The sequence below is a fragment of the Tursiops truncatus genome, chromosome 15 (assembly GCF_011762595.2).
Source record: "Tursiops truncatus isolate mTurTru1 chromosome 15, mTurTru1.mat.Y, whole genome shotgun sequence".
Classification (NCBI taxonomy): domain Eukaryota; kingdom Metazoa; phylum Chordata; class Mammalia; order Artiodactyla; family Delphinidae; genus Tursiops; species Tursiops truncatus.
Window position 1 is genome coordinate 54,079,098 of NC_047048.1, and position 26,646 is coordinate 54,105,743.

General features: G+C 39.9%; 1 pseudogene; it reads left to right on the plus strand.

The window, feature by feature from the left end:
* The first annotated feature begins 240 nt into the window (after positions 1-240).
* LOC101333759 (pyridoxal kinase pseudogene) lies at positions 241-25,687 on the plus strand (annotated as a pseudogene).
* The last annotated feature ends 959 nt before the right edge of the window (positions 25,688-26,646 follow it).

A 26,646-nucleotide genomic window follows, 5' to 3' on the forward strand; every position in this document is an offset into this window, starting at 1 on the left:
TTATCTGTGGACCACACAGAGTAGCAAGTCGAGAGCAGACATAATTTTTTTCTGCCCAGCATCTCATTATTTTGGAGAACCCATCCCACTCCCATTCCATAAGAATCCTCCTCAGTCCATGTGATTCACTTGAGGCTGGTTCCACCCTCCCAAGAGTGGGCACCTGCTCCCACCAGACTGATGGGAGGCCTTCCCAGGACATTGTCAGAACTTTTCAGCATTTCCAACTGTGCAGTCATAATGGGCATAGTGAAGGTCATCCTTTTCACCAAGTTGAGTCAGCCTGAGAATAACACCATTGCAGAAGAAAACAGAGCCAAGACAAGGTGAGAAAGAGACAGGGCTCTGATGAAATCCCAGGTCCAGCCATGCCTCTCGACATCTCAGTTATGACCAACATACTCCTTTTGTCCTTGAGCTAGTTTCAGATGGTCTCTTCACTTCCTGATTTCACTCTTGAGACTAGTGAAAGGTACAGACAGCAGCTGATTTCAAAACAGAGACATTGCTCCCATTTCAAAGGGCCATGCCTTCCAGAAGCCTTCCCCAACCCCTCTTTTTTTAAAAAAATTTAGTTATTTATTCATTTTTTAAATTTTTGGCTGTGTTGGTCTTTATTGCTGCATGTGGGTTTTCTCTAGTTGTTGAGAGCAGGGGCTACTCTGTTGCAGTGCTCAGGCTTCTCATTGCAGTGGCTTCTCTTGTTGTGGAGCACAGGCTCTAGGTGCATGGGTTTCAGTAGTTGTGGCACACGGGCTTCAGTAGTTGTGGCTCACGGACTCTAGAGCGCAGGCTCAGTAATTGTGGTGCATGGGATTCGTTGCTCTGCGGCATGTGGGATCTTCCCGGACCAGGGCTCAAATCCATGTCCCCCGCATTGACAGGCAGATTCTTAACCACTGTGCCACCAGGGAAACCTCCTGCATTGAAACCCACAGTTCTGAGAGTTCCCTGGTAGCCTAGTCATTAGGATTCCAGGCTTTCGCTGCCACAGCCTGAGTTCGGGGAACTGAGATCCCACAAGCCATGCAGTGTGGTCAAAAAATAAAAAGAAACCCACAGTTCTAACAGCCAAGGGCCTCTCATTTAGAACTTTTTATTTACAGGAAAATTTATAATCCCATTTATAAAGCATTTTCCAGTTGCGAAGCCTCTTTCAGATACGTAGTCAACACAAAGCTAAACTGCCTGGGTTCAAAGCCCACTTTGCCCCTTCTAAACTGTATGATGTTGGGCCAGTTATTGAGCTTCTTTGTGCTTCCATTTCCTCATCTATAAAATAGGGATAATTACAGTTCTTTACTTAAGGCTGCCATGATGTTTGGTTGGCTAATGTATGTTAAATTCTTAGAACAGTACTCAGCACATGGTAATATCTGTATAAGTGCCTTCTATTACTATTACTAAAGTTATTGTTGTTATTTTATCCCAAAACAACCTCTCAGAGTAGTTAGTACTGTTTTTATCCTTATTCCCATTTTATAGATGAGGAGACTCAAAATGATTGTGTGGCAAATTCATTTAGTGAACAATATTGTTGAGATAATTTCAAATCTTCTGATTCTATATCACCATCAACAAACAATCTTCCCCAAACTGTAATGTGTGGACTCTTCTAATGCTGTCATATTATTTAGCTATTTTATTACTATACGTATTTTATGTCTTCTTATTAGCTAAATTGTAATCTCCTTGGTGCTAGAAACTCTAATTAATACATCTTTAAAATCCCTCAGCAAGGGATGTCCCTGGTGGTGCAGTGGTTAAGAATACTCCTGCTGATTGGTTCAAGATGGCAGAGTAGAAGGACGTGCTCTCACTCCCTCTTGTAAGAACACCAGAATCACAACTAACTTCTGAACGATCATCGATAGGAAGACACTGGAACTCACCAGAAAAGATACCCCACATCCAAAGACGAAGGAGAAGCCACAATGAGATGGTAGGAGGGGCTCAATCACAGTAAAATCAACTCCCATAACTGCTGGGTGGGTGACTCACAGACTGGCGAACACTTATACCACAGAAGTCCACCTACTGGAGTGAAGGTTCTGAGCCCCACGTCAGGCTTCCCAACCTGGGGGTCTGGCAACGGGAGGAGGAATTCCTAGAGAATCAGACTTTGAATCCTAGCAGGATTTGATTGAAGGACTTTGACAAGACTGGGGGAAACAGAGACTCCACTCTTGGAGGGCACACACAAAGTAGTGTGCGTATCAGGACCCAAGGGAAGGAGCAGTAACCCCAGGGGAGACTGAAACAGACCTACCTGCTAGTGTTGGAGGTTCTCCTGCAGAGGTGTTCACCGTGGGGACAAGGACACTGGAAGCAGAAGTTCTGGGAAGTACTCCTTGGCGTGAGCCCTCCCAGAGTCTGTCATTAGCCCCACCAAAGAGCCCAGGTAGGCTCCAGTGTTGGGTTGCCTCAGGCCAAACAACCAACAGAGCAGGAACCCAGTCCCACCCATCAACAGTCAAGTGGATTAAAGTTTTACTGAGCTCTGCCCACCAGAGCAACAGTCAGTTCTACCCACCACCAGTCCCTCCCATCAAGCCTCTTAGATAGCCTCATCCACCAGAGGGCAGACAGCAGAAGCAAGAACTACAATCCTGCAGCCTGTGGAACAGAAACCACATTCACAGAAAGACAGACAAGATGAAAAGGCAGAGGGCTATATATTGGATGAAGGAACAAGATAAAACCCCAGAAAAACAACTAAATGAAGTGGAGATAGGCAACCTTCCAAAAGAGAATTCAGAATAATGATAGTGAAGATGATCCAGGGCCTCAGAAAAAGGATGGAGGCAAAGATCGAGAAGATGCAAGAAATGTTTAACAAAGACCTAGAAGAATTAAAGAACAAACAAACAGAGATGAACAATACAATAACTGAAATGAAAACTACACTAGAAAGAATCAATAGCAGAATAACTGAGGCAGAAGGAAGGATGAGTGACCTGGAAGACAGAATGGTGGAATTTACTACTGTGGAACAGACTAAAGAAAAAAGAATGAAAAGAAATGAAGACAGCCTAAGAGACCTCTGGGACAACATTAAATGCAACAACGTTCACATTATATGGGTCCCAGAAGGAGAAGAGAGAGAGAAAGGACCAGAGAAAATATTTGAACAGAGTATACTTGAAAACTTCCCTAACATGGGAAAGGAAATAGCCACCCAAGTCCAGGAAGCACAGCGAGTCCCATACAGGATAAACCCAAGGAGAAACATGCCAAGACACATAGTAATCAAATTGGCAAAAATTAAAGACAAAGAACAATTATTGAAAGCAGCAAGGGAAAAACGACAAATAACATACAAGGGAACTCCCGTAAGGTTAACAGCTGATTTCTCAGCAGAAACTCTACAAGCCAGAAGGGAGTGGCATGATATACTTAAAGTGATGAAAGGGAAGAACCTACAACCAAGATCACTCTACCTGGCAAGGATCTCATTCAGATTCTATGGGGAAATCAAAAGCTTTACAGACAAGCAAAAGCTAAGAGAATTCAGCACCACAAAACCAGCTCTACAACAAATGCTAAAGGAACTTCTCTAAGTGGGAAAAACAAGAGAAGAAAAGGACCTACATAAACAAACCCATAGGGCTTCCCTGGTGGTGCAGTGGTTGAGAGTCTGCCTGCCGATGCAGGGGACACAGGTTCGTGCCCCGGTCCGGGAAGATCTCACATGCCATGGAGCGGCTAGGCCTGTGAGCCATGGCCACTGAGCCTGCGCATCTGGAGCCTCTGCTCCACAATGGGAGAGGCCACAACAGTGAGAGGCCCGTGTACTGGGAAAAAAAAAAAAAACATAACAATTAAGAAAATGGTCATAGGAACATGCATATTGATAATTACCTTAAACTTAAATGGATTAAATGCTCCCACCAAAAGACGCAGACATGCTGAATGGATGCAAAAACAAGACCCATATATATGCTGTCTACAAGAGACCCACTTCAGATCTAGGGACACATACAGACTGAAAGTGAGGGGATGGGAAAAGATATTCCATGCAAATGGAAACCAAAAGAAAGCTGGAGTAGCAATACTCATATCAGATAAAATAGACTTTAAAATAAAGAATGTTACAAGAGACAAGGAAGAACACTACATAATGATGAAGAGATCAATCCAAGAAGAAGATATAACAATTATAAATATATAAGCACCCAACATAGGAACACCTCAATACATAAGGCAACTGCTAACAGCTATAAAAGAGGAAATTGACAGTAACACAATAATACTGGGGGACTTTAACACCCAACTTATACCAATGGACAGATGATCCAAGCAGAAAATTAATAAGGAAACACAAGCTTTAAACACAATAGACCAGAGATATTTAATTGATATATATATAGAACATTCCATCTGAAAACAGCAGATTGCATCTTCTTTTCAAGTGCGCATGGAACATTCTCCAGGCTAGATCACATCTTGGGTCACAAATCAAGCCTCAGTAAATTTAAGAAAATTGAAATCATATCAAGCATCTCTTCTGACCACAAGGCTATGATATCAGAAATCAATTACAGGGGATAAGTCGTAAAAAACACAAACACATGGAAGCTAAACAATACATTACTAAATAACCAAGAGATCATTGAAGAAATCAAAGAGGAAATCAAATAATACCTAGAAACAAATGACAATGAAAACATGACAATCCAAAACATATGGGATGCAGCAAAATCAGTTCTAAGAGGGAAGTTTATAGGTATACAAGCCTACCTCTACCAAGAAACAAAAAAACCTCAAGTAAACAATCTAACCTTACACCTAAAACAACTAGAGAAAGAAGAACAAACAAAACCCAAAGTTACCAGAAGGAAGGAATCATAAATATCAGAGCAGAAATAAATTAAATAGAAAGAAAGAAAACAATAGCAAACATCAATAAAAGTAAAAGCTGGTTCTTTGAGAAGATAAACAAAATTGATAAACCATTAGCCAGACTCATCAAGAAAAAGAGAGAAAGGACTCAAATCAATAAAATTAGAAATGAAAAAGGAGAGGTTACAACAGACACCGCAGAAATACAAAGCATCATAAAGACTACTACAAGCAACTCTATGCCAATAAATTGGACAACCTGGAAGAAATGGACAAATTCTTAGAAAGGTATAACCTTCAAAGACTGAACAAGGAAGAAACAGAAAATATGAACAGACCAATCACAAGCCCTGAAATTGAAACTGTGATTAAAAGTCTTCCAACAAACAAAAGTCCAGGACCAGATGGATGCACAGGTGAATTCTATCAAACATTTAGAGAAGAGCTAACACCCATCCTTCTCAAACTCTTCCAAAAAATTGCAGAGGAAGGAACACTCCCAAACTCATTCAATGAGGCCACAATCACCCTGATACCAAAACCAGACAAAGATACCACAAAAAAAGAAAATTACAGACCAATATCACTGATGAATATAGATACAAAAATCCTCAACAAAATACTAGCAAACTGAATCCAACAACATATTAAAAGAATCAAAACATTAAAAGAATCATGATCAAGTGGGATTTATCCCAGGGATGCAAGGATTCTTCAATATATTCAAATCAATCAATGTGGCACACCATATTAACATATTGAAGAAGAAAAACCATATGATCATCTCAATAGAAGCAGAAAGAGCTTTTGACAAAATTCAACACCCATTTATGATAAAGACTCTCCAGAAAGTGGTCATAGAGGGAACCTACCTAAACTCTCCAGAAAGTAGGCATAGAGGGAACCTACCTCAACATAATAAAGGCCATATATTACAAACCCAGAGCAAAGATCATTCTCAATAGTGAAAAACTGAAGCCATTTCCTCCAAGATCAGGAACAAGACAAGGATGTCCACTCTCACCACTATTATTCAACATAGTTTTGGAAGTCCTAGCCATGGAAATCAGAGAAGAAAAACAAATAAAAGGAATACAAATTGGAAAAGAAGAAGTAAAACTGTCACTGTTTGCAGATGACATGATACCATACATTGAGAATCCTAAAGATGCCACCAGGAAACTACTAGAGCTAATCAATGAATTTGGTAAAGTAGTAGGATACAAAATTAATGGACAGAAATCTCTTGCATTCCTATACACTAATGATGAAAAATCAGAAAGAGAAATTAAGGACACACTCCCATTTACACTGCAACAAAAAGAATAAAATACCTAAGAATGAACCTACCTAGGGAGACAAAACAACTGTATGCAGAAAACTATAAGACACTGATGAAAGAAATTAAAGATTATACCAACAGATGGAGAGATATACCATGTTCTTGGATTGGAAGAATCAATATTGTGAAAATGACTCTACTCCCCAAAGCAATCTACAGATTCAATGCAATCCCTATCAAATTACCAATGGCATTTTTTACAGAACTAGAACAAAAAATCTTAAAACTTGTATGGAGACACAAAAGACCCTGAATAGCCAAAGCAGTCTTGGGGGAAAAGAACGGAGCTGGAGGAATTAGACTCCCTGACTTCAGACTATACTACAGAGCTACAGTAACCAAGATAATATGGTACTGGCACAAAAACAGAGACATAGATAGATGGAACATATAGAAAGCCCAGAGATAAACCCACACACCTATGGTTAACTAATCTATGACAAAGGAGGCAAGGATATACAATGGAGAAAAAACAATCTCTTCAATAAGTGGTGCTGGGAAAACTGGACAGCTACATGTAAAAGGATAAAATTAGAACACTCCCTAACATCATACACAAAAATAAACTCAAAATGGATTAGAGACCTAAATGTAAAACCAGACACTGCAAAACTCTTAGAGGAAAACATAGGAAGAACACTCTTTGACATAAATCACAGCAAGACCTTTTTTGACCCACCTGCCAGAGTAATGGAAATAAAAACACAAAAATAAACAAATGGCACCTAATGAAACTTAAAAGCTTTTACAAAACAAAGGAAACCATAAAAAAGATGAAAAGGCAACCCTCAGAATGGGAGAAAATATTTGCAAATGAATCAATGGACAAAGGATTAATCTCCAAAATATATAAACAGTTCATGTAGCTCAATATTAAACAAACAAACAACCCAATCCAAAAATGGGCTGAAGACCTAAATAGACATTTCACCAAGGAAGACATACAGATGGCCAAGAGGCACATGAAAAGCTGATCAACATCACTAATTATTAGAGAAATGCAAATCAAAACTACAATTGAGGTATCACCTCACACCAGTTAGAATGGGCATCATCGGAAAATCTACAAACAGCAAATGCTGGAGAGGGTGTAGAGATAAGGGAAGCCTCTTGCACTGTTGGTGGGAATGTAAATTGATACAGCCACTCTGGAGAACAGTATGAAGGTTCCTTAAAAAACTAAAAATAGAATTACCATATGACCCAGCAATCCCACTACTGGGCATATACCCAGAGAAAACCATAATTCAAAAAGACACATGCACCCCAATGTTCATTGCAGCACTGTTTATAACAGCCAGGTCATGGAAGCAACCTAAATGCCCATCGACAGACAAATGGATAAAGAAGATGTGGTACATACATACAATGGAGTATTACTCAGCCATAAAAAAGGGATGAAATTGGGTCATTTGTAGAAAAGTGGATGGATTTAGAGGCTGTCATACAGAATGAAGTAAGTCAGAAAGAGAAAAACAAATATCATATATTAACGCATATGTGTGGAACCTAAAAAATGGTACAGATGAACAGGTTTTCAGGGCAGAAATGGAGACACAGATGTAGAGAACAAACATATGGACACCAAGAGGGGGAAGCGGCATGGGGGAGGGGGGAGGGGGTGTGATGAATTGGGACATTGGTATTGACATGTTTACACTGATGTGCATAAAACTGATGACTAATAAGAACCTGCTGTATAAAAAAATAAATTAAAAAAATATGGACCTAAATATATATATATATATATATATATATATGCATATATATATATGTGTGTGTGTGTGTGTGTGTAAAAGAATCCTACTGCCAATGCAGGGGACATGGGTTCGAGCCCTGGTCCCAGAAGATCCCACATGCCGTGGAGCAACTCAGCCCCTGCTCCACGAATACTGAGCCTCCATGCCAGATCTACTGAAGCCCATGCGCCTAGAGCCTCTGCTCCGCAACAAGAGAAGCCACCGCCATGAGAAGTCTGTGGACCGCACTGAAGAGAAGCCCCCACTCACCGCAACTAGAGAAAGCCCATGAACAGCAACAAAGACACAATGCAGCCAAAAATAAATAAATAAATTTATTGTTTTTAAAAGTCCCTCGGCAAGTAGCATAGTAGGGCCAGGTAGTAAACAAATATCCATTGACTAATAATATTTAATGGGAAAAAATACATTAATATGTAATGTATTATACATTAATCCTTTAGATGGTAGAGGCAGTTTATAAAACTATATATATGAACCTTATTATTATCAAAAATATTTTTCTGTATATTTTTCTATATAGAGACAGAAAAAAATGACTAAAGAAACTTACATCCAAATATTAACAAGTTTATCATTTCTGGATAGTGGCTTATGGATAACATTTTGTGTGTTTCTGGGATTTTAACTAATAGACTTCCAGAGTTATATGCACCCCAATGTTCATAGCAGCATTATTTATAATAACCAACGTATGGAAGCAACCGAAGTGCCCATCAACAGATGATGCATAAAGAAGATGTGGTATATATACACAGTGGAATACTACTCAACCATAAAAAAATTCATTTGCAGCAACATGGATGGACCTGGACAGTATTATGCTAAGTGAAAAATGTCAGACAGAGAAAGACAAATATACTGTATGTTTTCACTAATATGTGGAATCTAAAAAAGTTTTAATGGATCAATATAACAGACTGACAGATATAGAGAACAAACTAGTGTTTACCAGTGGGGAGAGGGGCAAGATTGGAGTAGGGGATTAAGTACAAACTACTATGTATAAAATAAATAAGCTACCAGGATGTTTATACATCACAAAGAATATAGCCATTATTTTATAATAACTATAAATGGAGTGTAACCTCTAAAAACTGAATCACTGTGCTGTACACCTGAAACTAACATAATATTGTAAATCAACTATACTTTAGTAAAAATAAATAAATGAAATTATAAAGAGACTTCCAAAGACTCAGCAGCTGGCAGGTGTGATGTGCTATGTTCTCTCACTTCCATCCTCCCCACTGCTACCTGATCACCTCAATGGCAAATAGATGGAGGGAACCTTCTCAAACCCAGAATCTCCACTTGTTAATGTCCCTGGTGTGGCCATCTGTCTCAAGTTCTCCCAGCTGGGTCCCAAGCAGCTGGACTGAAGGCACCACTTACCAGCGGTGCCATAAAATTCCCTCTTATTGCCCTTTGGTGTCTCCTCAGTAAAGGACTGTCAGAGGAACATAGGAACAGCTTGGCTTTCATTCAGGACCTCTCCCAAAAAGAGTATGGAAGAACTCAGGTGATCCTTTGAGGAGGAGAGAGTGAGGTTCCCCATGGGGCTCTCCATTTTACATCTTCTACCACTGATGTGCATCTTAGAATCGAGAAAAATGCATTTTAAAAAGCATTATAACGTATGTTGAAAATATACTGAAATAAGTTTTTTGTCTGAGTCCTGCCAAGCTTCACAATGCTGAGAATGATTTTCCTAGTATTTATTTTTGCTCTTTGGGAGTCCTTAAAGTGCAATCATCTTTGAATTGTCTATTCTGAATTCTTTTGTCTATATTTCCTCTCAGTTTCCTGGGATGGTTTTTTATCTCTACAATGGAGATAGAACAGCTACAGAAATCTGTAAAAATATTACTTAAGGTCGTCCCTAATTTCTTTTTGTTTAAGTATTGTCTTTATTTTTTTTAAGTATTGTCCTTAAATATTTCAAAGGGTCTCTGAGGTGGAGTGTCTGAAGGCCAGCACCAACAAGGTGCTCTGGGTGACCATGACAGCCTTCACCAAGTGACCCTGCTCAGAACGAAGCGTCCTCCTTTCTCTCACAGGAGCCAGTCGTTTTTCTTCTGTGGACTTCTGATTTTCTGCAGTTTGCACTTCCCACACTATAATTGGCTTTTGTTTTATGAAATGGTGGGTGGCTTTTTCTTTTGTGTATGTATGCAGGATTCTGCTGGCCTTCCTCTTTCTGCCATACTGGCATTCCATTCCTTGTGGCCATCCTCACTGTTGCCTGTTTGGGTTCTGGTGTGCTTTGAATGTCAGAGTACCTCCAGGCTCCTCACATGCACATCTTTTGGATTACTTCAGGTTGAGTTTTTCCACATGTGCATGTACATCTAGCATTCTGCCTGCAATTCAGACAGAAGTCACAAAAAGGCCTTTAAGTCACCAAAGGTAAATATCTGTATCTGTTAGTACATTTTATACATAGACCTCAGTTGAGATGTATACTTAGCAAAATTATTTTTAAACTGAAATACACAGTAAATAATATAAAGTGCCCCTTGGCTCTTGCTTCCCATGTAACTCTATTGTATTATTACACTTGTTATAATTTTAACTATTAAATCATAAAAGTCCAGTTGTTTCATATAGTCAGTTTGGGATGAGCTCCCATTCTAGTTATGCTGTATATAGTTTGAATTATATGGAAATTGTTCCTTCTTCCAGCCACCCCTGCCCATCTTAGTATTTTGCAAGGTTTAATTAGTTGTATACCTGGTACCCTTTACTTGCTACAGTTATTATAATTTGATGGTACCCTTTACTTGCTGCAGTTATTATAATTTGATGGCAAAATAGACCTCTCATCATTGAAGGAGAGAGAAAAGATGTGTGTCTAATTGGTCCCAAGATTTTTTGAGCTGTGCCATTCATGGTACTCTTTGCCTATGCATCTCCTTTCAGGAATTTTTTTCGGTCTTACTATTTTTATCATTTCTATAGAGAAGAGGCTTGTGACCAGTACGAATCTTGAGTACAGTTTTATCTTTTTCTGTCCACAAGTAAATTAATGTCTGCTCTTAAATAAATATCTACTTACACTTTCTTGGGGGAAAAAAATCAAATGTCAGTACTAGCAAATGTTGCATGTAAATCGTTAGCAAGTAATGACTACAACTCAGATAATTAAGAATTCTGTAACAGAAAGCTCTGCTATGTTTTAATTTTTATATACAATTATGATAATTAGCATATTGTAAGAATATAAAACTTTGCTTTGTAAAGTTTAGTTTTACTATTTCTTTATCACTGTTTATCATATCACCATTGGTTTCATAATGTAAATACTATATATTGAGCAAATTAAATGTCAAATTTTTTATTACCATAGTTCATGTTACTAGTGTGGCTTTCAGGTGTTTAGAGCTTTTTTTGGTTAACATTCAGTGCAAAAGTTATAGATGCTGTATAATGCTAGAGTTGAATTTTAAGGGATTCCCTAATATGTATACTATCTTTTTATCTGAAGTAATAAATAAACTATGATCTTGAAAGTGCCAGAATCAGAAAAAAAAAATATTTCAAAGGGTCAAAACTCAGGAAATTACAGAGTAAATATTTGCCCTTTTTATCATTTAGCACCTATTTGTTTGGTGTCTTCTCTGTGACAAGTCCTGGGAAAAAGTGATGAATTAAAATATACACTCTTCTTGCCCTCCAGGAGCTTAGAGTCTAGTGGACTTCAATCTCACTCACCTCAGGAAGTGATGTTCCTTTTCTCCAATCCAGTCATCTGCCTACGCTATATGCTCTGTAAATTTTCCAAAATCAAAGTTTTCCATACACACTAAACAGAGGGAGGTACAAGAGGAAAAGGAATTACGACAAAAGGAGAAGTTGCCTCACATATTGTCTTCCTAGTTATTGGTTTAACATCTACCTTTACAACAATATTGCAAACTCCATGAGGGCAGAGACCATATCTTCTTATTCATTGCTTTATCTCCACCACCTAGAACATTGTCTGAAATGGAGGAGGCACTCAACAAATACTGATTGATTTATTGAATGAATGACTGAATAAATGAACAAACTGAAGAACATTGCCTAACGGGGAATTCCCTGGCAGTCCAGTGGTTAAGACTCGGTGCCTTCACTGCCATGGACCTGGGTTCACTCCCTGGCCAGGGAACTAAGCTCCCACAAGGTGTGCAGTGTGACCAAAAAATGAAAAAAAGAAAAAAAAAGAATATTGCCTGACAAACGTAGGTGCTCATTTATGGATAGTTAGGTGAACAGGTGGTAGAGTAGATGAGTGGATAAACATATAGATCAGTTAACAGTGATGAGAAGGGTGCGTAGGTCAAGGAGTGGATGGATGGGTGGGTAAACAGATAAATTGTTTATTGGTTGGTGCATATGTGGGTGAGTGATTTTAAAAATGGAAAATTTCAGTATAGTTATCAAGATCCTTGTGATAATGTTCAATTTGTAAAGAGGTTTGAATTTGCTCCAGTCAGGAAGAACTCACAGAAACACCACCAGGGTTTGGAGCAAACCAAGGAAGTGGCCTGAACATTCCTAAATCACTCCTCCACCCCCACCCCAGGTCATGAGGCTCCAGCAGCACACATGGGTTCATACCAGGTACATATCCTTATTTTGCTGCCCTCATCCATTCTCCCTACTGCTGGCAACAGCATCTATCTACTCATTGAAGAACCGCCCACCCCCCCAAATATGATCTCATGAGTGTGCACATTACATAAGCTGGGCTACTCAGATGTTTGCTCCTTGGAGTTTGAACCTGGAGCAGAAAAACATTGTATTTGTTTCCTAGGGCTGCCATAACAAAGTACCACAAACTGAACGGCTTAAAACAACAGAAATTTTTTGTCTCACAATTCTGGAGGGTAGAATTTTGAAATCAAGTTGTTGACAGGGCCATGCTCTCTCTGAAATCTGTAGGGGAGAATCCATCCTTGCCTCTTCTATCTTCTGGTGTTTGCTGGCAATCCTTGGCATTCCTTGGGTTTTAGATGTGTCACTCCAATCTCTACCTCCATTGTCAATGGCCATCTTCTCCCCACATGTCTCTGTCACTTCTCCTCTAATAAGGGGACCAGACATATTGGATTGGCCACACTACTCCAGTATGACTTCGTCTTAACTTGAGTACATCTGCAAAGACCCTACTTCCCAATAAGATCACATTTGCAGGTACTGGGTGCTAGGACTTCAACATATATTTTGGCGGGATACAATTCAACCCCTAACAGACACAAAGCCTGAAACTATATGGAGCCCATTCGTCTGAAGAGAGAAGCCTAAAGGGACTCCCTAGATCCATGATCTGCCATGGTTTCTGTGCTTTCCGAAGTCTAATGGGAGCTTTTTCCTGATTCTGTGAACTATACGTACCTAATCATATCTTTCAATTTTATTTGTTTACCCTTTTAAGACAGAATTGGTTTATGTTGCCTACAGCCAAAGTATCCTAACAGCTAGATGTAGTCTTCCAAGACAAATGGATTGAGTGTGGTGCACACACCCACACACACACACCTACACACACACACACAATCAGTCATCTCTCCCATCTCCCTTCCCCTTCGACCTCCATGAGTGAGATTGGCAAGAAGAGGCCAAAGGTTCCTTTGTCAACTCAAATGAAAACAAAAGACCTTTTATTTAAGGAGGGTGCCTCTCTCCCTCTGTATTTTAGTTCAAGAAGTTTGAATGGTTCACCAGCTGGATTATGTGGAATCCTTGCCTAAACTTATCACAGGGATATTGTGAAAACTAAGTAGGGGGAAGAGATTTGATAGCAAAACATGACCTACGAAGTGTTATGCAATAGTGAAGGCCATATCTTTAATCGACGAGTATAGAGAGTAAACTTTAGATCCAGAAGACCCCTGTTAATAGTCAATCTCTTGCCCTGCTTTATTTTCCTTTGTAAACACTTTTATTACCTGAAATTGTTTTATTTGTATTTATTTATTTACTCACCTATAGTCGGTCTTCTCCACTAGAAGACAAGTCCCACAAAGGTGGGGTTTGGTTTCACTGGCTTCAGTCTCCACAGTGCCTGAAGGAGTGAGTGAGTGAACAAATGAATGACTGAAAGAAGCTGCATTGTCAGGACTGAAGACAAATCACTTAACTTGAGGTTTTTGTTATTTGTTAGATTATCACAGGAATTAAGATAAACAAAGACTAGTTATTCACAATGTAGTTTTGAGACCAGTGGCATCAGCAACATCTGGGAGTTTGCTGGAATGCAGGTCCTCAGGCCCCAACTCAGACCCACTGAGTCAGAATTTGCATCTTAACAAGTTACCCAAATGGGGGAGGGGTGTTCTGAAGATGGCGGAAGAGTAAGACGCGGAGATCACCTTCCTCCCCACAGATACACCAGAAATACATCTACACGTGGAACAACTCCTACAGAACACCTACTGAATGCTGGCAGAAGACCTCAGGCCTCCCAAAAGGCAAGAAACTCCCCACATACCCGGGTAGGGCAAAAGAAAAAAAGAAAAAACAGAGACAAAAGAATAGGGATGGGACCTGCACCAGTGGGAGGGAGCTGTGAAGGAGGAAAAGTTTCCACACACTAGGAAGCCCCTTCACAGGCGGAGACTGAGGGTGGCAGAGGGAGAAACTTCGGAGCCGCGGAGGAGAGCACAGCAACAGGGGTGCGGAGGGCAAAGCGGGGAGATTCCCTCACAGAGGATCGGTGCCGACCGGCACTCACCAGCCCGAGAGGCTTGTCTGCTCTCCCGCCAGGGCAGGCGGATCTGCGAGCTGAGGCTCGGGCTTTGGTCGGAGCGCAGGGAGAGGACTGGGGTTGGCTGCGTGAACACAGCCTGAAAGGGTTACTGCACCACGGCTAGCCGGGAGGGAGTCCGGGAAAAGGTCTGGAGCTGCCGAAGAGGCAAGAGACTTTTTCGTCCCTCTTTGTTTCCTGGTGCGCGAGGAGAGGGGATTAAGGGCACTGCTTAAAGGAACGCCAGAAACGGGCGCAAGCCGCGGCTAAAAGCACGAACCCCAGAGATGGGCGTGAGCCGCGGCAAAAAGCGCGGACCTCAGAGACGGGCGGGAGATGCCAAGGCTACTGCTGCTGCCACCAAGGGGCCTGTGTGCGAGCACAGGTCACTATCCACACCCCTCTTCCGGGGAGCCTGTGCAGCCAGCCACTGCCAGGTTCCTGGGATCCAGGGACAACTTACCTGGGAGAACACACGGCGGGCCTCGGGCTGGTGCAATGTCATGCCGGCCTCTGCCGCCGCAGGCTTGACCCGCAATCCGCGCCCCTCACTCCCCCCGGCCTGAGTGAGCCAGAGCCCCCGAATCAGCGGCTCCTGTAACCCCTTCATGTCTGAGCAAAAAACAGACGCCCTCCAGCGACCTACACGCAGAGGCGGGGCCAAATCCAAAGCTGAGCCCCAGGAGCTGTGAGAACAAAGAAGAGAAAGGGAAATCTCTCCCAGCAGCCTCAGAAGCAGCGGATTAAAGCTCCACAATCAACTTGATGTACCCTGCATCTGTGGATACATGAATAGACATGAATAGACAATGAATCATCCCAAATTGAGAAGGTGGACTTTGGAAGCAAGATTTATGATTTTTTCCCCTTTTCCTCCTTTTGTGAGTGTGTATGTGTATGCTTCTGTGTGAGATTTTATAGCTTTGCTTCCACCATTTGTCCTAGGGTTCTATCCGTCCGTTTTTTTTTTTTTAATTTTTTTCTTAACAGTTAATTTTAATAACTTTATTTTATTTTACTTTATCTTCTTTCTTTCTTTCCTTCCTTCCCTCCTTTAGACAACGAATCATCCCAAATTGAGGAGATGGACTTTGAGAGCAAGATTTATGATTTTTTCCCCTTTTCCTCTTTTTCTGAGTGTGTATGTGTATGCTTCTGTGTGAGATTTTGTCTGTATAGTTTTGCTTCCACCATTTGTCCTAAGGTTCTATCTGTCCAGTTTTTTTTTTTAATTTTTTTTCTTAATAATTATTTTTTAATTTAATAATCTTATTATATTTTAATTTATTTTATTTTACATTCTTTCTTTTTTCCTTCCTCCCTTTCTATCCTTCCTTCCTTCCTTCCTTCCTCCCACCATCCCTCCCTCCCTCCCTCCCTCCCTCCTTTCTTTCTTTCTTTCTTTCCTTCTTTCCTTCTTTCCTTCTTTTCTTCTTTGTTTCTTTCTTCCTTCCTTCCTTCCTTCCCTCCTTTCTTTCTTTCGTTCGTTCTTTCTTCCTACTTCTACTAATTCTTTCTCTCTACTTTTTCTCCCTTTTATTCTGAGCCATGTGGATGAAAGGCTCTTGGTGCTGCAGCCAAGAGTCAGTGTTGTGCCTCTGAGGTGGGAGAGTCAACTTCAGGACACTGGTCAACAAGAGACCTCCCAGCTCCACATAATATCAAAAGGTGAAAATCTCCCAGATATCTCCATCTCAACACCAGCACCCAGCTTCACTCAACGACCAGCAAGCTACAGTGCTGGACACCCTATGCCAAACAACTAGCAAAACAGGAACACAACCCCACCCATTAGCAGAGAGGCTGCATAAAATCATAATAAGTCCACAGACACCTCAAAACACACCCCCAGACGTGGACCTGCCCACCAGAAAGACAAGATCAAGCCTCATCCACCAGAACACAGACACTAGTCCCCTCCACCAGGAAGCCTACACAACCCACTGAACCAACCTTAGCCACTAGGGACAGATATCAAGAACAATGGAAACTACGAACGTGCAGCCTGCAAAAAGGAAACCCCAAACACAGTAAGATAAGCAAAATGAGAAGACAGAAAAACACACAGCAGATGAAGGAGCAAGACAAAAACACACCAGACCTAACAAATGAAGAGGAAATAGGCAGTCTACCTGAAAAAGAATTCAGAATAATCAAAGTAAAGAGGATCCAAAATCTTGGAAATAGAATAGACAGATTGCAAGAAACATTTAACAAGGACATAGAAGAACTAAAGATGAAACAAACAATGATGAACAACACAATAAATGAAATGAAAAATACTCTAGATGGGATCAATAGCAGAATAACTGCAGCAGAAGAACGGGTAAGTGACCTGGAAGATAAAATAGTGGAAATAACTACTGCAGAGCAGAATAAAGAAAAAAGAATGAAAAGAACTGAGGACAGTCTCAGAGACCTCTGGGACAACATTAAATGCACCAACATTCGAATTATAAGGGTTCCAGAAGAAGAAGAGAAAAAGAAAGGGACGGAGAAAATATTTGAAGAGATTATAGTTGAAAACTTCCCTAATATGGGAAAAGAAATAGTTAATCAAGTTCAGGAAGCACAGAGAGTCCCATACAGGATAAATCCAAGGAGAAATATGCCAAGACACATAGTAATCACTCTGTCAAAAATTAAATACAAAGAAAGCATCTTAAAAGCAGCAAGGGAAAAACAACAAATAACACACAAGGGAATCCCCATAAGGTTAATAACTGATCTCTCAGCAGAAACTCTGCAAGCCAGAAGGAACTGGCAGGACATACTGAAAGTGAGGAAGGAGAAAAACCTGCAACCAAGAATACTCTACCCAGCAAGGATCTCATTCAGATTTGATGGAGAAATTAAAACCTTTACAGACAAGCAAAAGCTGAGAGAGTTCAGCACCATCAAACCACCTTTACAACAAATGCTAAAGGAACTTCTCCAGGCAAGAAACACAAGAGAAGGAAAAGATCTACAATAACGAACTCAAAACAATGTAGAAGATGGGAATAGGAACATACATATCGATAATTACCTTAAATGTAAATAGACTAAATGCTCCCACCAAAAGACCCAGATTGGCTGAATGGATACAAAAACAAGACCCATATATATGCTGTCTACAAGAGACCCACTTCAGACCTAGAGACACATACAGACTGAAAGTAAGGGGATGGAAAAAGATATTCCATGCAAATGGAAACCAAAAGAAAGCTGGAGTAGCAATTCTCATATCAGACAAAGTAGACTTTAAAATAAAGACTATTACAAGAGACAAAGAACGACAGTACATAATGATCAAGGGATCGATCCAAGAAGAAGATATAACAATTGTAAATATTTATGCACCCAACATAGGAGCACCTCAATACATAAGGCAAATACTAACAGCCATAAAAGGGGAAATCAGCAGTAACACATTCACAGTAGGGGACTTTAACACCCCACTTTCACCAATGGACAGATGATCCAAAATGAAAATAAATAAGAAAACACCAGCTTTAAATGGTACATTAAACAAGATGGACTTAATCGATATCTATAGGACATTCCATCAAAAACAACAGAATACATGGTTTTCTCAAGTGCTCATGGAACAGTCTTCAGGATACATCATATCTTGGGTCACAAATCAAGCCTTGGAAAATTTTAAAAAATTGAAATTGTATCAATTATCTTTTCTGAAAACAACGCCATAAGACTAGATATCAATTACAGGAAAAGAACTGTAAAAAATACAAACACATGGAGGCTAAACAATACACTACTTAATAACGAAGTGATCACTGAAGAAATCAAAGAGGAAATAAAAAAATACCTAGAAACAAATGACAATGGAGACACGATGACCCATAACCTATGGGATGCAGCAAAAGCAGTTCTAAGAGGGAAGTTTATAGCAATACAAGCCCACCTTAAGAACAGGAAACATCTCAAATAAACAAACTCACCTTGCACCTAAAACAATTAGAGAAAGAAGAAGAAAAAAACCCCAAAGTTAGCAAAAGGAAAGAAATCGTAAAAATCAGATCAGAAATAAATGAAAAAGAAATGAAGGAAACAATAGCAAAGATCAATAAAACTAAAAGCTGGTTCTTTGAGAGGATAAACAAAATAGACAAACCATTAGCCAGACTCATCAAGAAAAAAAGGGAGAAGACTCAAATCAATAGATTTAGAAATGAAAAAGGAGAAGTAACAAGAGACACTGCAGAAATACAAAAGATCATGAGAGATTACTACAAGCAAGTCTATGCCAATAAAATGGACAACCCAGACGAAATGAATAAATTCTTAGAAATGCACAACGTGCCAACACTGAAACCAGAAGAAATAGAAAATATGAACAGACCAATCACAAGCACTAAAATTGAAACTGTGATTAAAAATCTTCCAACAAACAAAAGCCCAGGACCAAATGGCTTCACAGGCGAATTCTATCAAACATTTAGAGAAGAGCTAACACCTATCCTTCTCAAACTCTTGCAAAATATAGCAGAGGGAGGAACACTCCCAAATTCATTCTACAAGGCCACCATCACCTTGATACCAAAACTAGACAAGGATGTCACAAAGAAAGAAAACTACAGGCCAATATCACTGATGAACATAGATGCAAAAATCCTCAAGAAAATACTAGCAAACAGAATCCAACAGCACATTAAAAGGATCATACACCATGATCAAGTGGGGTTTATACCAGAAATGCAAGGATTCTTCAATATACGCAAATCAATCAATGTGATAAACCATATTAACAAATTGAAAGAGAAAAACCATATGATCATCTCAATAGATGCAGAGAAAACTTTTGACAAAATTCAACACCAATTTATGATAAAAACCCTGCAGAAAGTAGGCATAGAGGGAACTTTCCTCAACATAATAAAGGCCATATATGACAAACCCACAGCCAACATCATCCTCAATGGTGAAAAACTGAAAGCATTTCCACTAAGATCAGGAACAAGACAAGGTTGCCCACTCTCACCACTCTTATTCAATACAGTTTTAGAAGTACTAGCCACAGAAATCAGAGAATCAAAGGAAATAAAAGGATTCCAAATCGGAAAAGAAGAAGTAAAGCTGTCACTGTTTGCAGATGACATGATACTATACATAGAGAATACTAAAGATGTTACCAGAAAACTACTAGAGCTAATCAATGAATTTGGTAAAGTTGCAGGAACCAAAATTAATGCACAGAAGTCTCTGGCATTCCTATACACTAATGATGAAAAATCTGAAAGTGAAATAGAAAAAACACTCCCATTTACCACTGCAGCAAAAAGAATAAAATATCTAGGAATAAACCTACCTAAGGAGACAAAAGACCTGTATACAGAAAATTATAAGACACTGATGAAAGAAATTAAAGATGATACAAATAGATAGAGAGATATACCATGTTCTTGGATTGGAAGAATCAACATTGTGAAAATGACTCTACTAAGCAAAGCAATCTACAAATTCAATGCAATCCCTATCAAACTACCACTGGCATTTTTCACAGAACTAGAACAAAAATTTTCACAATTTGTATGGAAACACAAAAGATCCTGAATAGCCAAATTAATCTTGAGAACAAAAAACGGAGCTGGAGGAATCAGGCACCTGACTTCAGACTATACTACAAAGCTACAGTAATCAAGACAGTATGGTACTTGCAGAAAAACAGAAAGATAGATCAATGGAACAGGATAGAAAGCACAGAGATAAACCCATACACATATGGTCACCTTATCTTTGATAAAGGACACAGGAATGTACAGTAGAGAAAGGACAGCCTCTTTAATAAGTGGTGCTGGGAAAACTGGACACGTACATGTAAAAGTGTGAGATTAGATCACTCCCTAACACCATACACAAAAATAAGTTCAAAATGGATTAAAGACCTAAATGAAACTATCAAACTCTTAGAGGAAAACATAGGCAGAACACTCTATGACATTAATCACAGCAAGACCCTTTTTTACCCACCTCCTAGAGAAATGGAAATAAAAATAAACAAATGGGACCTAATGAAATTTCAAAGCTTTTGCACAGCAAAGGAAACCATAAACAAGACCAAAAGACAACCCTCAGAATGGAAGAAAATATTTGCAAATGAAGCAACTGACAAAGGGTTAATCTCCAAAATTTACAAGCAGCTTATGCAGATCAATAACAAAAAAACAAACAACCCATCCAAAAATGGGCAGAAGACCTAAATAGACATTTTTCCAAAGAAGATACAGATACAGATACAGACTGCCAACAAATACATGAAAGAATGGTCAACATCATTAATCATTAGGGAAATGCAAATCAAAACTACAATGAGATATCATCTCACACCAGTCAGAATGGCCATGATCAAAAAATCTAGAAACAATAAATGCTGGAGAGGGTGTGGAGAAAAGGGAACACTCCTGCACTGCTGGTGGGAATGTGAATTGGTACAGCCACTATGGAGAACAGTATGGAGGTTCCTTAAAAACTACAAATAGAACTCCCATATGACCCAGCAGTTCCACTACTGGGTGTATACCCTGGGAAAACCATAATTCAAAAAGAGTCATGTACCAAAATGTTCGTTGCAGCTCTATTTACAATAGCCTGGAGATGGAAACAACCTAAGTGCCCATCATTGGATGAATGGATAAAGAAGATGTGGCACATATATACAATGGAATATTTCTCACCATAAAAAGGAATGAAATTGAGCTATTTTTAATGAGGTGGATAGACCTAGAGTCTGTCATACAGAGTGAAGTAAGTCAGAAAGAGAAAGACAAATACCGTATGCTAACACATATATATGGAATTTAAGGAAAAAAAATGTCATGAAGAACCTAGGGGTAAGACAGGAATAAAGACACAGACCTACTGAAGAATGGACCTGAGAATATGGGGAGGGGGAAGGGTGAGCTGTGACAAAGCGAGAGAGAGGCATGAACATATATACACTACAAAACATAAGGTAGATAGCTAGTCGGAAGCAGACGCGTAGCACAGAGATATCAGCTCGGTGCTTTGTGACCGCCTTGAGGGGTGGGATAGGGAGGGTGGGAGGGAGGAAGATGCAAGAAGGAAGTGATATGGGAACATATGTATATGTATAACTGATCCACTTTGTTATAAAGCAGAAACTAACACACCATTATAAAGCAATTATACCCCAATAAAGATGTTAAAAAAAAAATACCCAAATGATTTATCTGCACAGTATAGTTTGAGAAGCCTTGAATATGAAAGGTACATGAAACTGTTCATTTATTAAGGTAAATGAAACTGTAAAATAATAAACGCATACATTGTCATTATTATAGTGTTGCCATATGTCCCTTGCTGTTTCAGTTGAGTGTCAAAGGCAGGTATCCCAAGGACCTAGTAAAGCACAATATTTCATACAGGACAGTGATAGTAACAATGCATAATAATCTTAGAGGAGCTCTGATATATTTCTAGAGAGAATATTCTGGCAAAAAATATTTACAATCATACCAAAACCCTTTACATTTTTACATACATGAAAAAAAATTTAACAAGATGTCCAGCATAGTCTTAAATTGGGGGAAAATGGAGACAATTTGAAACAGTAGATTTAATGGTTTAAAATAAATTATGTTTATCCAAACAGTAGAAAGCTCGCAATCACATTAAGTATTGTACAAATATATGTATTATTAATACAATAACTAAGCAAGACTCATGCAGCATAATTTTTTAAAACTATTTTATTTGTTTCCCATTCTGCCTGTTGACATGAGAAAAGGTATTTATATTTCGCTCCTTGGATGAAAATCAGGGCAACTTTTATAAAACACTTGGACCCTCTTAGATCATGAAAAGTGCTCCCAACATCAGTGGTCCTTTTAAAAAAAAAAAATCTCACTTTGGTAAGAGATAGTCCAGTTCCAAGTAAAAATTTAAATGTCAATCTTCATTCAAGGTTAAAATTTCTCCTTCCTCCACCTGTGCTTCCCACAGCTTCACCACCTACAGTGCTAGTTCTTAAAGGATGGCTAGGAATTATACACAAAGGAAGGGTCAGGGAAGGCAGTACAGATGGAAGGAACAGTCTAAACAAAGTGAGAAGCAACAAAAAGCACACCTTCCTTGGTGGACTCTAAGGAAACCATCCTGCCAAGATAAAGTCCTCATAAATGGCAATAAACTCTCAGAAGCTGCCAGAAATTCAACCTATCAAAACTAAGTAGAATTTGAAATTTGCAAAAGGAATACTGCATGTGTGTGTCAATAGTATTGTGAGCTGTTGAGAGCATTGGTTTGAGAGTTAACCAGGTGTAAGTTCAAATCCCAAGTTTGCCACTTAGTAGCTGGATGACCTTGAGCAAATTGCTTAAGCTCCCTAAGCTTCAGTTTCCTCATCTGTAAAATGTCCCCTTAGGTTGTGAGGATTAAGTAACGTAATGCATACAAAGAACTAGACACTGTGCCTGGGACACAGATAGTGCTCAACAAAAGGCTAAATTTTGCCTTCATGACTCAGGAAACAGCAAGCTTGAACTTACCCTTCCCAGTGGTCAAGGATTGGAAACAACTGTCATTTGCAATTCCTACTGAGAAGTTGAGGTTGCCATCTGCCCCTGCCCCCTTCCCAAGAACCATCCTCTTCCCAGAAAAATGCAAGAGAGGTATTCACTGTGGCCCTGGAAGCCACAGGGCAAGACCCAGTCTCAAACTGGGCTCAGAAAAAGAGAGACATTTCTTTCAAGTAAGTACTTAGAGAAGACAAGCTCTGCCTTTTCTAAAATAATCTCAGGATATTCTTGAGATGCTGGAGGTCAGGGAAGTGAAACCCAATAATGATGGATTACATTTTCCACCAGCCTGGACGAAGGGGAGAAGAAGTCATGGAAGAAGGAGTGGTTTAAAATATTTTTGAAAAATTATTCATTTTAAATTTGTTAACAAATTAAAATTTATACTTGATTAAAAGCAACTGTCCCATAACTCACTCCTTGCCATCCAGTGTCCTGTTCCCAGAGACAACTATTTCTAATTCTTTTAGCTCTTTCTCCTGGGTGTCAAGTCCATATCTCTATACAGTGAAGCCTCACTACTCGATGGGTCCATATTTGTGAATTTGTCTACTAGCTAAAATTTATTTGTAACTCCAGAATTAATACTCAAGGTGCTTTTGTGGTAGAAACAAAAAATTTGAATCATCTCTAACATGCTTTTGCCCAGGTGAGGTAGAGCAAGGCAGTAGTCTGCCTTCTTGTTTCAGCTCTCACACAGATGTCTTCAAAAATAATCAATAAAAAATCTATAATAGGAAAATAAAAGAGTTTTATTTGACCCAAATTAAGGACTATGGTCAGGGAGACAGCCTCTCAGATTAATCTGAGGGGCTGCTCTGGAGAAACATGGTTTTCAGCACATTTGTACATCTTGTCAGAACAAAGAACATCAAACAAGTCAGGGACACCATCCTTTCAAGGTTTCAAAAATAAACAGATCAGCACATACACAGCAAGTCAGTATGTCCTTGACACCTAGGAAGGCAGTCTTATCACTGAAGGAATACCAGCATTGGCATCACAGGAAGAGAGGCATTTAATCTTTATTTTTAATGTGGACATTCTTTACTTCTAGTCAATGTACTTTTTTCTTTAATGATTAAAGCAGATGTACAATGTATGTTTGATAGATCACAAACAGGCTGTTTAGGTTAACATAAAATTTAAGTCAAATCATGTATAATCCAGAAACCAGACGTTCCCATACCTCAATATGTGAAAATTTCCTTCCATTATTTCTCCCTTCTGATTGAAAATCTTTCAATAGAAAGCACTGATGATCAAAATATTTGTCTCTCAATGCCAGGGTAGTTTCTGCCTGCCCTGGGTCCATCATGTCCCTCAGTGTTAGGCTTCCGTTTTTGTTGTTTATACATGTAAAGAGATTTGCCTAAGAGGGAGGTGGCCCATCGTTCAAGCAGAGTGCCTTCACTGAGCAGGGCTGCAGCGGAGCAGAGCCTGAGTGCAGCTGGAACCAAGTGGAGCACAGCCCCAGCATGCGGCGGAGACAATGACCCTGCCTGGCCCTGCCCCTGAGGCAGACCTGGCAAGGAGGAAGATTGTCAGGTGCTCTCCATTCAGAGCCATGTCATCTGTGGCTACATGGGCAATCAGGCGGTCACACTCCCACTACATGTTTTGGGGTTCAAGATTGATGTAGTGAACTCTGTCCAGTTTTTAAACCACACAGGCTACTAACACTGGAATGGCCAAGTGCTGAACTCAGATGAGCTCCACGAGCTGTATGATGGGCTGGAGCTGAACAACATGAACAAATATAACTATGTGCTCACAGGTTACATGAAAGATAAGTTCTTCCTGGCCATGGTGGTGGACACCAGGAAGGAGCTGAAGCAGCAGAACTCCAGGCTCTTGGTCATGTGCGTCCCCGTGATGGGAGACAAGTGGAACAGAGAAGTTTCCATCTACCTCCCTGAGGACCTTCTTCTGGTTTACAGAGAGAAGGACATGCCAGTTGCAGACATCATAACCCCCAACCAATTTGAGACTGAGTTGCTGAGCAGCAGAAAGATTCACAGCCAAGAAGAAGACTTAGCAGTGAGTGATGGACGTGCTGCACTTAATGGGCCTCAATACAGTGGTCATCACCAGCTTAGACCTGCCATCCCCAAGGGGCATTAACTACCTGATCATGCCAGGGAGCCAGATGACCCAGACCCCTGACGGCACCGTGATGATGCAGAGCATCCTCATGGAGATGTGCAAGGTGGACACAGTCTCCATAGGCACTGGGGACCTCTTCACTGCCGTGCTCTTGGCATGGATGCACAAGCAACTCAACAGTCTCAAGGTGGCCTGTGAAAATACTGTGTCGGCCATGCACCATGTTCTGCAGCAGACCATCAAGTGTGCAAAAGCCAAGGCTGTGGAAGGACTGAAGCCCAGCCCAGCCCAGCTGTAGCTGAGGACTGTCCAGAGCAAGAAGGACATCAAGATCCCAGAGATCATCATCCAGGCCATAGTGCTGTGAGAGCCGTATGAACCCACCTCCTTAACACCCAGCGTTAGGTGTCTCCATTTCCATCCTTGTGAAAAATGTAACGTCTGCCTTAGAGCTGTGACCAAAATTTGACATTTTTTTCATTCATGAGAAAAAAAAAAAAAGAAGAGATTTGCCTAGTTATCCACTTGGGGGGTGGGAGGGAGGGGGTGTCTAATCAGACATAGTGAACAAGCACAGATGTATGCTAATGGGGAAACATTTTATAGGCTATACATTTTATCAATTATGTTGAATTGTCACATAAACATTGTTACACCTGCTTTTCTTAAAATTTTATTTTGTTTATATTTTTATACAGCAGGTTCTTATTAGTCATCAGTTTTATACACATCAGTGTATACATGTCAATCCCAATCACCCAATTCATCACATCCCCACCCCTGCCGCTTTCCCCCCTTGTGTCCATACGTTTGTTCTCTACGTCTGTGTCTCAATTTCTGCCCTGCAAACCGGTTCATCTGTACCATTTTTCTAAGTTCCACATATGTGTGTTAATATACGATATTTGTTTTTCTCTTTCTGACTTACTTCACTCTGTATGACAGTCTCTAGATCCATCCACGTCTCAAAAAATGACCCAATTTCATTCCTTTCTATGGCTGAGTAATATTCCATTGTATATATGTACCACATCTTCTTTATCCATTTGTCTGTCGATGGGCATTTAGGTTGCTTCCAATGACCTGGCTATGTTACACCTGCTGTAAACAGTAGGCTTAAAGCAAGTAGTGATACATGTCCTGAGTAGCTTCATAGCCAGGAAAAGAATAACAATACATACTATGATAATGATAATCATTTGTAAGCAAAACGGGAAAAAAATGTCTGATCTTGTAGCCATTTCACTCTTTTGGGAAATTGTATGTGTGTGTGCCTCTACTTCTCCAGAGCTGTTGATATAAGTGCAGCAAGTAGTGCGAGCAATA